The 16,402-nt window shown below is 53.2% G+C and overlaps 1 long non-coding RNA gene across 1 annotated transcript; it reads left to right on the forward strand.

The window, feature by feature from the left end:
• The first annotated feature begins 274 nt into the window (after positions 1-274).
• LOC122240547 lies at positions 275-10,416 on the forward strand. The gene is made up of 3 exons (XR_006220323.1): positions 275-356; positions 6,864-6,986; positions 9,916-10,416. It is a non-coding gene; the product is annotated as an uncharacterized LOC122240547 (long non-coding RNA).
• Positions 10,417-16,402: the final 5,986 nt, after the last annotated feature.

A 16,402-nucleotide genomic window follows, 5' to 3' on the forward strand; every position in this document is an offset into this window, starting at 1 on the left:
TAGAATTAACGTCTGTATTAGCAGTTGAGTTCAGGAAATGGTTTTGCATGAGTGGTAGATACGTTTGTGTGAGAAATTATTTGCCTAGATTGTCCCAAACAGAATTTCATCTGAAATCATAGATTTCACGATCTTGTCTCATTGGAAAGTTCAAGATAATAAATCAAACATCAAGTTAAATGTCACATGATAATTAGTCAGGTACTGTGAGCTTAGACCTAAGATCCCTCTGACTCTCCCTCTCTCTCTCTTTTCTTTAGGTAATCGGGACGGAAGCACATGTTTTACGAGGGTCGTAAAACATGGGAACGTTTCATTTAGCTATTTTTAAAGGACGATACAGACATTCAAATTTGGTATGTTTAAGCTGAATGCATATATCAGACAGTGTAAGTAACACTGCACACCCAATTACGAATGGGGTTCTTTGTAAACATCTTTGCTAATAAAAACATTTTCATTTTGTAGATAATACCAGAGATAGTCCCAGGAAAATAAATCATGCATTTATAAACAGCAATTGCTCAAAAGAAGCAAACTAAGCAATTTCCCCATTTCCTCTCCACTGGAACCGAGCGATCCCTGTTTCCACAGCTGAATATTCAAAGGGTTGTTTACCATAATTGGGAGACACTTGACAGTTAAAGTAGCCCACATTTAGCAGGCTTCAAAATAGGCCCTAAATTATTTGTTGCAAGCCCTTTGCATAAATAAGCAAGAGTGCTGTTCAATTGTCCCACAAAGCTACAAATTAGAGGCATTTCAGGGTTATCCTGAGTGGTTTCTGAACGCGATGATAAAATTCTGATTTTTTTTTTTTTTTTTTTTTTGTATCCGTCTGCTTCTTGAGCTGCAAGGGTATTCTCTCTCCAGTTCAGTAACCTTTCAGGAAAACAGTCCTGGAGCAGAAGACTGGAAGCCCCCCGGAGGGACCGGCCCTCCCCGTGTGGCCCTGAGGGCGGCGTGCTGGCCTGACACGTGAGGTCGGTCCTCCCCCGCAAAGAGGGCTCTGCCCTGGCCAGGCTTTGCTTCTGGTTTGACTGAGAGTCCTGCTGAGCTGTGTGCAGAGAAGCCCCACCCGGCCGTGACCGCCAGCCAGGCCGCTCTGCGCTGAGCCTGGGCGCCTACTCAGCTCCTCCGGGGAATTTTCCGTGGCTCCCACCCCGCTGTCCTGTCTCCCCTCCGTGCGGTAGTCTTGGTGAGGTCTTCTTTGCCGGCTCTCCTGGCCAGGCGGGACTTTTCTCTCACACAGCTCTGGCTTGCTGCAATTCAGCTGTGAGGATGACAGAGCTTATCCCCAAATGTGAAGGTCACAATAAACTTGGCACAGTTTAGACCCTCGCTTGTGCTGTTAGTTCAGTGGAAAGCCCCTCAGATGCGTATCTGGAGACAACGTACCCGTGTTTTAGGTTGACATCCAAAAGCTTGGATTCGTGGTATCCAAGCTCTAATACACTCACAGCCGTGGGTTATAGAGGCAGCAGAATGTCCGTGGGGCACCCTCACAGTAGGGAGAGCACCCATCCGTCGGCACACGGCTCGGGGAAGGCCAGGGTAGGATCTCAGAGACCGAAGAACCATCTGGGCTGTAGAACTGGGAGGCGATCGTGTCTACAGGTTTCAAGAGGTGAGATTCGCGTCGATCTGAAAGCCAGTTTTTCCTGAGGAGTCCCCGTCTCGTAGGACAGATTGATTTCTCTCTCTGACGTTTTTTCATGCGTGCAATAAGGCATTTCAGTCCCTTAGACAGATTTTCAGATTTTTAAAATCTGACAATCTCCCGCATTTTGCTGCCTAACAAGGGAGACTGGACACAGCCGGACATCTCTGGTATGTTCAGGAGACACGTCTCTGAGAGCTCCTGACAGCAAAGGTCTCACCACGTGGGACCCAGTTGGTGGGACTGCTCCCGTGTCGTGGCCCTGGGAAGGCCAGGGGAACGGCCACTTGATTTTTATCCAGGCGGGGTCAGTCACGCCTGCTTACCCTCGCTGGCTCTCTGACGCACAGCCAGTGGAGGAACGGGGAAGGGGGCAGGTGCTTTCTAGTCCCTGGCTTTGCGGCAGGCCGAGATCTATCCTGCTGAGCCCGAGGAGGGAGTAGGAGGAAACAGTGGACGTGTTTCCTGTGAGGTGGCCGGATTGTCCCAGATGGTGGCGGGTGACATTTGTCCCAGATGGTGGCGGGGACACAGATTCTAAGCAGGAAATGGAGGTCCCTGTTGGCTGTCGTAGGGGACCTCCCTCACCCGCCCGTCGTCCCTCGCGTGTGGGAAGCCCACACGTTGTGCAGACACACACACAGACCGAAGGTGCACGCGGATGTCTGGTAGTATCCAGCCCCAGGGCTCAGCGCCTGGACACGTCTCCGGTTCGGGGCAGGGAAGGTGTGGCCGCGGCGACGTTCAGCCCTTCGGATGCGGCCCAGTTGGGAGACCAACCCAGTACCTGCCAACCGTTCGTCCTCCTCTGTTGGCCCCACATGTGTGGCCGTGATTGTTATATTGGGTGCATCGCTGTGGGTCAAGAAGTTCACATTTGGGAGGTTTTGTGTGGCTGGTGACGTATCTGAATCTCTTCTACAGCGCGTGGAGTTGTACAGGCAGCACCTGGAACGAAGGTCTTCGGTGGGGGTCGGGGGGGTGCTGAATCCAGCCATACGTGGATTTCGCTTGGGCCACATTATTGTTAAAAATTTTAAATTATTTGTCGGTTTGAAAACTAGGAAGTTTTGGGGCGCCTGGGTGGCGCAGTCGGTTAAGCGTCCGACTTCAGCGAGGTCACGATCTCGCGGTCCGTGAGTTCGAGCCCCGCGTCAGGCTCTGGGCTGATGGCTCGGAGCCTGGAGCCTGTTTCCGGTTCTGTGTCTCCCTCTCTCTCTGCCCCTCCCCCGTTCATGCTCTGTCTCTCTCTGTCCCAAAAATAAATTAAAAAAAAAACGCTGAAAAAAAAAAATTAAAAAAATAAAAAAAATAAAATAAAAAAAAAGAAAACTAGGAAGTTTTGCATTAAGATTGGGGTTATCGGTCTCCCCTGAAAGAGCAGAAGGTGTGTGCCCTGGGGTCCCGGGTGCCCTCCCCCGTCGACTGCTCTGGGCCTGTCCCGCTTGGCTCACGTCTGGGGCCCACCTGGAAGCCCGCAGCAAGTTCAAGGCCTCCCATCGTGGCCGAGGCCTCGGGCTTCATAAATGCCCCCCGGGTCCTATGTACAGAGCTGGGGTCAGACTGCATGTGTCCTGAATCACCCAGAGGGTTTCGCTTCTTGACATGTGTCCAGGTGATTAGGCAAGGGTTGTGGCAAAAAGTCCCACACAGCGGTTTTCAGACAACGGGAAACTCAGATGTCGGGGAGGGGCAGGAGCCGTGGAATGCGGGAGCCGCAGATAAATGTGAATCACATTTACTGCACGTCTACTGAATGAGTCGGCTACACAGCTCAGCCTTCTTCCCATTTTGATGCTTAAATGGAATTCCAGATTCTTTATATGGAAGGAAAACGAAGGGTCAAACGCGGGTCATTTCATCTTTCTGCCGTGCATCCACTTCTCCAATATGATTTTCCAGGCCTGCTGTCCATCCCCACGGCCCCTTTAGTTTCTCCTCTTGCGGGGTGCTGAGCCTGGTCTGGGGGTGCCGAGGACCCTGGGAAGGCCCTGCTGGCGGCCCCCTCCACACTCACGCTGTCCTGTGTCAGACTCCCGCAAGCCCGTGGTCTGTCTCTCGTGACTGAGGCCTCTCGAGAGAGGCTTCAGTGCTGGGGCCCCCCGAGAGGGTGCATTCTTGTTGGTGAAACTGTGGCACTGGGCAGAGCCAGCCTGGATGGGGCAGAGGCTGAGTTTGTTAGAGAACTGAGAATATTTGGAAGGAGTTGCCCTTCGTACTGGTCTGGGCCTTCTGATCACATGCACCGCAAGGCTTAGGGGTTTGTACCAGACGCAACAATGGCCCAAGCGGAACAGAGCCAGCCCGCCCCATCTGGGGGGCGTACGCATGCCCTTCTCTGGACCTCCCTGTCCCCTTGGTCACCACCATCAGCATGCACTGTCAGATGGTATTCTCAGGCACTCACCTCCCTCCCTAGACCGCCCCATATGAACCAGGCCCAGTATCTGAACCCCAGGGGTTACCCAATAGATCTGTGTCACTAGACTGAATGCCAATCTGCCCAAGTATTAACGTTATCTTGCACTAAAGTACCAAAACCTGCCAGATATGAAGAGTTCAAGGCAGTGCCTATGTGCTACGGTGCCTATCCTGGCCCAGTCATTCTCGGGAAGTGATTACAGGCGAGTGTGATCATTTCCTCGGGACTTTCCTTGCCCCGTTTGTAGGATAAAGTCAACGGCAGTGTCTGTTTTTAGGGCTTTCGTGTGGATTGAGTTAGTATTTGTAAACCACTTAGAATATGTGTTAAGTGTACGATGTGAAGGCAGACAACGTGTTAATAATCTGAATACGGTTCGGGGGCGGGGGGGAGACTTCCCAGCCGCTGCCGTTGGAAGGAGCGGAGCGTGAGGCGTGAGGGAAGAGGGAAGGCATTTAGGAACGACCTGTTGGCCGGCTGCCCAGAAACGAGGTCTTATGTGTGAGTGCTTTTCATAACGTTTTCTCTTTCCCTACTTCAGAACAAACGATTCTTTGAAAGACCCATTTTTTTTAAACCCTCCATGTTAGAAAATTGCCGAGGGCGATGGCCCCAGGCAGCTTCAAATGCGTGCGTGCTAACTTTCTCCCGCGAGAACGATTTTTATGCTGAATTTCAGTGACTCGGCTACATTCACTGGCACTGGTGGCGTTTGGCTTTGTGAATTCGCTTGGTTGGCGTTTTGAAAGGTTTTAGTGGCGTTCCGCTTTTCAGCAGGTGATGCTTGTCATAATATGGATTTGACCAATACGGAGCTGGCTTGCAGTACGGTGTCTGAGCCAAAAGTTGGTACAACCTCATGTGGAATTGTGACGTTTGGGATTTGATGAACTGCACGGGGAGCGCTAGCCTGAACCCCGCGGTTATTTGTGGCGTGCCCTTTGTCCGCGTGTCAGTTGGAAAGGTTAAGGAGCGCCTGTGGGTTTTGATTTCTAGCCTCTGGGTCATTCCGTGATACATGTGCTCGACGCGACCCTAAGCTCAGTCCGCTCCCTGACCAGCCACAAGTGGAGAAAGGAGGGAAGCGTAGCCGCAGGACGTCCGCTACTTGAAAACAAACGGGGGACATTTGAAATCCTTCCAATCAAAAAGTCTCTCTGAACCTTCTTCCGCCATCTGTACAGTGGCTTCCGAAGCACAGGGCTGGGTTTGGGATTCAGGGCGCGTGGACCAATTCTTACCCGGAACCTCCCGATCTAGAAGCGGTCACGGCACTTGGAGGCAGCGTCCTCATCTGAACCAACGGGCATGGCAGTGATATCACTTCTGGAGGACCCCCCGCGAGCAGTACCACAGCACAGCGTGCGCTCGGTAGGCGCTCACTGAGCGGGAAAGGACCATGGGCTCTGGCCGCCTGGGGCGTCTGTCCTGGAGAAAATAGGTGTCCCAGGCTGCAGACAGCTGGACTCCGCTTTGAGTGGCAGCTCGGGGAGTGGATCCGACAGCTCTGAGTCCTAAACGTGGAACCAAATGCACATTCTTGGGAGCCTAGCGACTGGCCCCGTCGGATGAGGACGTGCACCAGGGGATGTGTGCACACACAGCTCCCTTCGGCAGAACGCTGCACGTCTGCCTGGGTTTCTGACTCTCGAATCACGGCCTGGTGGGCAGGTGCGTCTGGGCTACAGGATGCTGGGACACGAATGCCATTCGGAGGCCCGAGAGAGGTGTCATACTGAATGCACCAGGCACACGTCACTGGGGAGGAATTAAGGAGTCACTGAAACCCTGCTCGTGACACAGAGGCCGGGGAGTCCCTTCAGGGCCGGAACGGAGCCTCTTCTGTGCTGGGCTCACGGACCGTAGGCTCTAACCCCCCTGGGCTGCTGTGCCCACGGTCAAGGCTTCCTTGGATGAGCTCCAGCATGTGACCACTGACTTTTATAGACTTAGGTGTTTTTGTTAAAAGCTCATGAAAATTTTACGGTGAGATCATATGGTGATCTTGAAAGCATCATATGGTGCTTACAAGCACACACTGACACAACATTCAAAGAAAAATAGCTCATATGTTTTAATAATGTATCTCAGAATTACATATGACCATATTAGCTGGTAAACGGTCTGTGGGTTCTCCTTCCTCTTTCTACTCCAACTGTTTGGGAGTTTAGGGAGAAGGAACCAAAAGTTCTTAGGAGCATTTCAGGGATTATTTTTAAAACTCTCGGGACCCTGCTTTCTCTAACATCCTTGGTCCTTATTCCAACTTATTATTATTATGTTTCAGATGAAAAGAGTATTTGCTAAATGAAACAATGGCCACAGAGGCTGGGGAGAGGTCAGGACCAGTCACAGGCCATCAGGAGGACTGGGGCACACCCCTTTCTTCTTGAACCTTTTTTCTTCCCCTTTCCCGAGTGAGAGCTCCTGTGCCCTGTTCTGGAAACGCACCCAGGGCCGGGCAGATGTACCTTGCACTTGGCCACTGGGGGCAGGGGAAAGAGGACTGGACGTGGGGGAGGCGTCATCGCCAGTGGGTCACCACCCACGGCCAGGGACCCCGCCGTGCTGCCCGAGTGCGGGGTTCTGCTCCCCAAGGCCGCCTCGACGCCCCTGAGCACAGCACACCCAAGACTCAAGTCTGGTAAACGGAGGTTTTAACAGGAACGGACGGACCTGTGAGCTCTTTCCAAAAGACGCCCTCGACGCCCCTTCATTCTGTCTCTCTCCGGAAAAGGCAAAACGTGTCTCAACGCGTTTATTTCTGATTTCTATTGACAGGACAAAAACACAGAGGGGCGCCCGTTCGGGGTCAGAAGCGTGCCCGTCGGGGTTCAGAGCAGAGTCCCTGCTGTGCTTCTTCAGGCTCACTGTTACAGTTTGTCCCAGAGCCTGTCTCACGAGGTTAGGATGAGTGATGTTTGTCATGTTATGTTATGTATGTTATGTTAGAGAGAGCACGAGCCCAAGCAGTGTAGTGGCAGAGAGAGACAGAACGGGTTGGGGAGGGGCACAGAGAGAGAGAGAGGATCCCAAGCAGACTCCACGCTCAGCGCAGAGCCCAACGTGGGGCCCGATCTCAGCACCCTGGGATCACGACCTGAGCGGAGATCCAGAGTCCGCCTTTCAACGGACTGAGCCCCCCAGGCGCCCCTGTTCTGATTTCTTCACGTGAGTTTGTTGCTCGGGTCTTTGGAGTAACGTTGCAGGTGTGACCGCTCAGCACTTGAGCGACACGGGGTTTTTAGGATTGAAACACTGAAATGGGAGCGCAGAGGCCCGACCTGTTTCCTCGGTGACAGGATGCGCTGGAAGGAGCGATGATGGGTGGGTTTCTTTCGGGCTCCCGTAGCAGGGGAGACTGAGGCAGCGGGGGGCCTGCAGGTGGAGGTGCTCAGGGGGCAGCACAGATGGGGCCCCCCCACCAGCAGCACTGGGCGGGTCTCCAGCCGCCAATCCCCGGTTCGCAGCACCAAGGCGGTGGCTGACCCCAGGCCCCAGTGGGGTTCCTTCCCACCTTTTGAGAACCTCAGCCAGACCCGCGCGGTCCTGGCAGATGGCCCCCAGCCTCCTGAATCACCATCACATCCCCCCACCACCTGCCTCCCACCGCAGACCTGTCCCCCCAGCCAGACCCTGCTGCCAGGCCCCCCTCGGCCTCTCCAGGGTCCCAGCTCCGTGCGCTCTGTATTTCTATTTATTCTTTGTAAACAACACGGACACGACGGCATGTAAGCACCACGCGGTTCTGAGCGCAGGGGCTCCTGCCTCCACTAAACGTGCCCAGGGTGGCCGGGAAAGCTGGGGGGCTGCTGGAGGGGGCGGACAGGGTCAGCACCCAGGGGCGCAGGGCGTGTTGTGGTGGGGTCCCTGCCCGAGGCCAGAGTCCCAGCCCTGGAGAGGGCCCCGTCCCCTCTGTCCGCCCTCTGCTGGGAGCCGCACAGGTACTCTCCTCTGTGGGAGCCCCAGGGGTGGGGGTGGGGTGGGGTCAGCGGTCCGCAGCCACCTTCGAACCCAGAGCGAGACACTGACCTTGGGTGGTCTGCCCACCGGAGCCCCTCTTGGCAGGTTCAGGGACTTGGTGGGAGGGGCTCGTCCCCTCTCTCCTGTGGGGACATCCAGCTGTAACACCGCCCACCCCTCGCATCATGGCTGCTTCCATATCTGAACCTTCCTCTTCTCCACTGACGTCTCTCCAGGTGGCTTGCTCCCTGCATGTCCCTCCCTGCCTGGGCCATCCAGATCTGCTGTGTGCCCCTGCTCTCCTCGGCCAGTGCCCCCAGAGCTGGCCCCATCACTGCCCCCCAGGGCTGTCCCCAGAGCCGGCCCCTGGAGCTGTTCCCAGTGCTGCCTCCTAGAAGTGTCCTCCTTCACTGGCCCCCATCACTGTCCCCCCAGAGCTGCCCCCCAGAGCCTCCCTACTGAGCTGAGGTCAGTGGCACCCACACAGCAAGGGGGGACAGTTTTCTGTGTGTCTGGCTGCTACATGCCCCTGAATGTGGACACGGGTCGTTCCCCCACAGCCCCAAACAGTCACGATTTGGGGCAGCTCTAAGACTGGGGGGGGGGGCAGTCCCTGTGCCACACTTCTGGGGAGGCAGCTTCCACAACAAATATGGGACACTGGCCCTTTCATTTCTGCAGAGAGAACTCAGGCCACCGGAAGATGAAAGGCAGAGGGGACGGTCCTTGTCACTTATCCTTAGAGGCAGGGCGGCCCGCGTCCCAGGTTGCCCGGGACAGTCCCAGTTTACGCCTATTGTCCCCGTGTCAGTATTAATAGCGCCTTCTTTCACTTTGAAGAGTGCCCTGGTTTGGATGATAAACCATGTGAGCTCCCTGTTTGGGGGAGGCCTGTGGCGCGAGCACTGCAGCACGGGTCCTTCTTTCCCTCGGCCCTGTAGCCGCCATGCAGTCCTTTCCAGGCAGAGCTAATCAGAGCTGCGTGTGTGTAGAACGGCTGACGAGAGACTGACTCTGGTGCTATTATTTTGGCTGGAAATCTGTGCTGAGCGAACGGCTGACTGCCGTCCAGGTGACAGGACATCGCTCAGCGCAGCTCCCGGACCCTTAAACTCTCATTTCGTGTGACCTGGTTAATTGAGGCATTTTTATGTTAATGCCTCACCACGGGCCACCGAGGGGAAGGCTTCTGTGGCAATACTGAGATCACTCTCCACCCCTGCCACTCTTAAGTCCAGACTTTAGAGCCAGATTGTTCGAGCTTGCATTCGGCGTGGAAGCCATGGTTCAATTACCTGTTATCTAACGGGCTCTGCACCATGCAAACCCCAGACACCTGCCACGTGGACGACCGCGTGGATCTGTGTTTCCTGAGTCACAGGAGCTACCAGCCTTATTTTTCTGCTTGACGCTTCCCCCTTCTCCCCTTGTGAATGCTCCAAGGTAGGAATGTCCCCCTGCACCTGAGCCAGCTGAAGGCAGGTGCACTGGCCAGCAAGGCACCCAGCAACCTTGCCAGACACAGTCCAGATGCTGAAGCCAGACCTCCAGATGTTCCACACTGTTGCACCCTCTCTGTTTTCTTTTTTAAAAGTTTGTTTATTTATTGGGGGGGGGGGTAATGCATGCGTGTGCATGAGCAGGAGAGGGGCAGAGAGAGAGAGAGAGAGAGAGAATCCCAAGCAGGCTCCACGCTGTCAGCGCAAAGCTCAACGTGGGGCTCGGACTCAGGAACCGTGAGATCATGACCTGAGCCGAAATCAAGAGTCAGATGCTTAACCGACTGAGCCCCCCCAGGCTCCCAGCCCCTCCTCGGTTTTCTTAAAGCTCATATCTATGCTTTCTTTCTTGTGCAAAATCCACAATCCAGACAAACTGGTTGGTGGTCTGGTCATTTCCGGGACCTGCTTCTCCACATTCCACTCCCGACTCTGCCGTCTTCCGATGGTGTTTACACCCTTCATCTTCCCATCTCCAGACCTGCCCATCGACATCCTCTGCACACAGAGGGACCTGCCCGGCTGTCTCCGGTCCCTGGACCTGGCCGGACGCGACAGATCACTGTGTCTGCGTGCACTTTCAAGAGCAGGGAGGCAGCCTACTGTCATCTCCCAGCAGCGGACGCACCAAAGACTCCCCATAAAGACGCACTGAGTGACGGCAGAGGGGGGCGAAGCTTACTGCCCTTCAGGGGAAGGTCCGTCTCCGTCTGTGACCTCCTCCCACAGCCCCTGGTGACGTCCACTAGGGGCACGGCAGGAGAAAGCAGTTCTCTGCCAGAAGGGGCAGTTCTGGGCCAGGCCAGGCATCAGGGTGAGATCTCAGGATTTGGGAACATAGGTTGAAAATAAAAACTCTTGTGTTCCATGAACTCTGTGAGTGGGGATTGTATCTCACTGATCATATAGTAATCCTTTCCTTTCCCCCGGAAGAACACACTGTTCCCACGCATCTATCTGGTGAAGCCCGAGTGTCTGAGATGCCAGGGTTTGGAATCCCGCTGGGGTCACGACGTAAAGATGCCACAGGGGCATGGAGGAACCTCAGGCCTCGGGGCGTCGTGAGAAAACTGCAACGGCCCCATAGCGCAAATAAAGTGCAAGCTTCCGAACAGCTTGACTTACATAAATAAATCAGCTGCTTTGTGTTGCTGAGGGAGGAAACGTTTACTATGGTTTTTGCGTCCAGGTCACGTTGGCCAGAATGGACTTCTCTCCAATCTGTTTTCTCCAGGCCAGAGCACGTGCCATGTGACTTCTCGTGTTCCTTTTCCCGGCAACTTGCATGAGAAAATTCCCAAAGAAATAACACGGTGGCCGTCACTAATGCCTTCCCCTCTGCTACAGGAAATTCTGGAACTTAAGGACTAAGAGTAATACAGCTAAAAAAAGAAAAGAAAAAAAAAGCCCTAAACCAGGAATTAGGACACGCAGATTCCAGCCCTCAGTCTGCAATAAATTATCTGTGGCTTTGGGCAAATTGTTTGGCCTCAGGGTCATCGTAACCACCCCAGAAAATGAGGTGATGGAATCACACCATCCTGTGATTCTCCAGGGAGGTGACGCTCCCTGGGGCCCCACACCGCTGACAGCCACCCAACCCGTCCTCAGTGGGGGCGGAGCATATTTATGTCATGTGCAGAGTACCCTCCCGGCCCCCAAATCCCAAGTGAAAGACAACAAAGCAGACAGGCCATTCAGGGTCAGAGGCGTCACACTGGGCACGTAGGAGTCTGTCCAGAGGGCAGATCCCAGGTTAAGTGTCCCCACCGCAACACAACATGGTAAAGTTCAGGGAGAAAAGATGGACAGATGTGAGGAGGGCACTGCAGAGACTGAGCTGTGGGTTAGCTGAGGGCCTGGTTTCCCTGCAGTGCTTTCTGGTTGCTGCTGAGCAACAACCAGAATCTGCCAAACGGGCGAGAAATGAAGGAAGCAGCTTGGAGAGCAGTTCGTGTCTTAAGGAGAAATACATTCACAGACAGCATCATCTGAAGGTCTGGCTTAGAAACCAACCGGTCACACAAGCAGACGGAAACGATCCCACAACAAAACACCAAAAAGCACCACCCAGCGTTAGGCAGTTATTTTGCTTTAGCCCCTAGGCTGCTCACTGTCCCCCCGGGTGCCCTGGTGCTCAGCGAGGTCGGCCACATGTCTACATGCCGACCTCATCTCCAAGTCCAGGCCGTTCCAGATGTGCTCCTTAGGGCTCACAACGTGCTGTGAGCGCTCACGGCCGCCTCGGCACGTGGGGGGACGCATATCCCCTTAACACGGTCCACCAACGACATCTCCCAGGGGATGGGGTGAGAACACTGGACATGATATTCAAAGGGCATGTATTTACTAAACCAGAGGAACATTCGGGTCAGTGGGTCATGATGACATTTTGATGCTGAGGCTCTCTCTGTGCTCATCTTCAGAGCAAGGGTCACAGAAGGGGTGTGCTGTGCTGGCCAGCAGCTGGGACAACTCTTCAATGTGGAGGTCCACCACAAAAGGAAAAGACTATGGAATTGGATTTAAGAAGCATATTGTTGTCCAACGTTGCAATTAATTATAGGTTTATTTGAGTGGAAACGTATGATGGACACTATATACATAGTTTCGTAAGTTTTCATAACTGTCTTACGGGGTATCCATCATTCCTCGTTCAAAGATGAGGACTGGACATTGTACGAGGTCCCATAACTGGAAATGGGTGGCATGAGAACTCCTACGGAGGCACGTCTGACCCCAAATGCCATTCACCTTCCAATTTTGATACATGCCTCTCTTGGTTCTAAATCAAACTTATTTCTGAGAACATTAACGTTGTGTCTTACATAGATCCCCAACCGACCAAGCCGCTGACTTTTGGGTTGTGATTCTAGAAGGAGGGAGAGGGAGAGGAATAGAAGGGAGCCATGAGTTGACCCACATTAACGACCCACATAACTTGTCTCCCAGAAAGGAGCAGGAACAATCCTTCACCTAGATTCGGTGAGCCCTCCCCCACCAGAGGGCCACTGCAGATGAGCGTCAGGGAGAGGTAGGCACCCGGGTGTGCTCCCCCACGAGGCCACGGAGCCGACCCGCTGAGAAGCAGAAGTGGGATCGGCTTCATCACAGGGCCGCTTGTGTCTTTGGGCCCGGGACAGGCCAGGGGGACATACTCCACGTTTAACGTCATCAGTATCTTAGCATGGGTTCAACACAGATCGTGGCAACACGTCTTACTGGCTTAGGTGCACACAACCATCATGTTTTGAAATGAAGAGGATAGAGAGAAAAAGACATCCTCAGAAACCGTGGTGTGGAGACAATAGCTCTGTTTGGACGAGCAGGAGACGCAGGCAAGACGACAAATGACGCCGGAAGATGGGGAAACGTTGCGAGGCAGGCGGCGGCTGATGGCTTCTGCAGACAGTGCTTCCTCGAGGCCAGGAGACTCTGAGCTGGCCTGTTCTTTCTTCTTTCAATGTTCATTTATTTTTTTCTTGGTGAGAGAGAGACTGAGTGAGTGCGTGTGCATGTGAGTGGAGGAGGGGCAGAGAGAGAGGGAGACACAGAATCAGAAGCAGGCTTCAGGCTCTGAGCCATCAGCACAGAGCCCGATGCAGGGCTTGAACCCACAAACCGCGAGATCATCACCTGAGCCGAAGTCAGATGCTCAACCAACTGAGCCACCCAGGCGCCCCTATATCAATCTTTTAAAAATTATTTGTTTCATGCTAAGAAAGATCTGTGCCACTACAAGCTTATAAAACACTAATCTACATTGTTTTCTATATCTTTCATGATTTTATTTCTTTGCACTTAATTTCCCTCCACTTTAATTTTTTTCTTTTAAGGTTTATTCATTTCTCAGAGACAGAGACCGAGCGTGAGCGGGGGAAGGGCAGAGAGAGAGGGAGACACCGAATCCGAAGCAGGCTCCAGGCTCTGAGCTGTCAGCACAGAGCCTGATGCGGGGCTCAAACCCACGAACCGGGAGACCTGAGCCAAAGTCGGATGCTCAACCGACAGAGCCACCCACGTGCCCCTTAGGTGCTCAACTGACTGAGCCACCCAGGTGCCCCCGTTTTCTAGTTTCTTTTTTTTTTTAATTTTTTAAATGTTTTTATTTATTTTTGTGACAGAGAGAGACAGAGCATGAGCAGGGGAAGGGGAGAAAGAGTGGGAGACACAGCATCCGAAGCAGGCTCCAGGCTCCCAGCTGCCAGCACAGAGGCCGACACGGGGCTCGAACCCACGGACCACGAGATCATGACCTGAGCCCGAGAGTCAGACGCTCAACTGACTGAGCCCCCAGGGGCCCCTTGAAAAGCCTCTCTAGGGAGGAGTCAGGTTGGTGAGAAGCACCTCTGTCTGTGCACCAAAGCCCTAGACCTTCAGGTGGGAGCCTGTGGGACCCGTGGGACCCTCTTAAAAGGGAACAAGTACATTTCCAGACTCTAAACAGCACAACTTAATGAATTTAAATATGAGAAGTAAATCTCTGATTCTCTGCAGCCCAGACACTGAGTCCTCTATGCATTCCATGGTCTGGAGTCAAAAACACTGTCCTGTTGAAATCTATGACAGAAAAATAGGCTTCTTTCTGAGGGATATATATAAATATTTTTTTTTTTTTGAGAAGACAGTGAAAAACTAAAGACATGTTTCTCAGCTACTAAACGATTAAAAAAAAAAACGTCCAGAACTTCTAAGAAACCCTAAAAATATTTTCTGGAACTCAAAGAAGCAGTAAATGCAAAGCGTTTGTCCTAAGATTCAAAAAGCTGAATTTTGTACTGAAAAAATGTCTGTACATATGTATGTACATATCCCTCTCAATGGAAACGTGAGTGGAATATAACTGTGGCCCGGGGACACTTTCCCTAAGACATTTCGGTTTCAGACATCACCAGAAATAAGCCTGAGAACATCAGTTTCAGACAGAAAGCTCTAGATTTCCCTTTTCTCTTGTTCCTTCACCGGAGGTTTACTTATCTGTGTGCTTTTTCACCACGCCTGTGCCGAACATTCTGGGTTGCATTATACACTCTGAGCGGCGGTGCTGACCCCGGACTCAGGGAAAGTGTTCAGACCCGAGCCCGCTTCCCTGTGAGCACACGGCAGTGACAGACGTGAGGCCTCCTGGGCCAGAAGGCGCTCACGGGATGAATTGCGCGCGACGCGCGTGGACTGAAGAGATCCTAGGACAAGGTACTGTATTTGTCTTCGACTCCTTAATCCTTGAGAAAATTCAGAATGCTCTCTGGAACGCATTTCAATAAATTCTAATATCCTTATACAACTGCACCCGATACACGACTCAAAGCACTTGTTACATATTTGCTTTCTATTTTAGAAAGTGGGCTAAACTCGTCACCTCTGTGTGCAGCAGAAATTGAACAGAGAGAGGGAGGAAGATTCTGCAGTGTTTTAAACTATAAATACCCGCACCTCTTCAGAACAGGCGCACATCTGGGGAGCCCCGCACAGGCTCCTGGCAGCTGCAGCAAGGTCCCCGATGGGCACCACGGCACAGAGTGTGGATGCCTCCGGGCGCCCTTGAAGCCTGGCTGGTGGCGGGTGGGACGGGGGCCCCCGGGGCCGGTGGGGAGGGGCTGGCAGGGGCCTGGCCCGCCTCTGAGTGGCACCCGCCCAGTGACACCCAGCCCCGGGCCCCCTCGAGGCTGCTCAACCTTCACAGAATTACCTCTCTGAAGCTTTTTTCCGTTTTAATCAGATCAGGCCAGAAAGAAAAAACACTGGAAGTGAAATGAACCTTGGTATTTGAGGGCTATTAGACTTTCCTCCCGTCTCGTAGAATCGTGTTCACGAAGACCGGAACAGAAACCGACTGGAAGCTGGTTAGTCGGGCCAAGTGCTTTTACTGGCGGGCTCGAGCTGCGGCCGGGGCATCGATCCGCCCGCGGGGCCGTTCCTGTGGGCCGTGCGGGTAGTTGAGTGAAATAAATGGCTTGGTTATAAACTGGTTGGAATTAATCAATTGAGTCGACAAAGGGAGATGGTGTGCCGGGAAGTGAGCACCAAATACGTTTAAAGTAATCATAGTTTGAGAGATACAGCTGCTGCGAGGTTTCGCAATCACGGAACTGATGAGCAGTTAATTTGCGTGAAACTAGAAAAAGGTCTAATGGCACCGAGGTGATAAGAGACCCAGGCTGCAGGGCGCCGAGGGCTCCATCAATCTTGTGTGAACGGCTGGGTGTCGGGCATGCGGCTGGGGACACACAGGACCTGGGGTGGGGTGGCCCCGGCCGTCATCAGCACCTGCGCCTGGCTCCGTGGGTTGTCCCGAGATGCACACCTCACGCTGACAATTCAGCTGTGCCCACGCTAAGGCTGCGGGGTCCCACGCTAAGGTTGCGGGGTCCCAGACCGTTACCCAGAGGGCACAGTCACTGCGATAATGACCACTGAGTATTGCTACAGTGTTAACGTCTGTACCCAAAACCCCAAACAATAAATACATTGGACCTTGACATTTGAACATTCCAGCTGGTTAATCATGATCAAGGTCTGAAATGAAGACGTGCTTATCATTTGTCACGTATGTTTCTGTCCTACCGCCTGCTCTCTGTGCGTTGAACACACCCAAGCCCCAGGGTCTGATTCCCTGCTGCCTCCCAGCCCTGTCACCTCGGTGCCAGGCTCTGGGCTCCGGAGCGAAGCCTCCCTTCTCCCGCATCTGTTTGTAAAGGAAGAGTGTCCTGAAATACAGAGTGGCCTAGGAAGCCATCTGCATATTCTTGTCACAGCTCTTGGGTTGGACGGAGACCAGTGAGCAAAATCGATTATATCACAGAGCTCACCTAAGAGGAAAGCTGCTGAATGTAGTAATCAACACAAAATAAAGAACAA

The sequence above is a fragment of the Panthera tigris genome, chromosome B4 (genome assembly GCF_018350195.1).
Source record: "Panthera tigris isolate Pti1 chromosome B4, P.tigris_Pti1_mat1.1, whole genome shotgun sequence".
In the NCBI taxonomy this organism is placed as follows: Eukaryota; Metazoa; Chordata; class Mammalia; order Carnivora; family Felidae; genus Panthera; species Panthera tigris.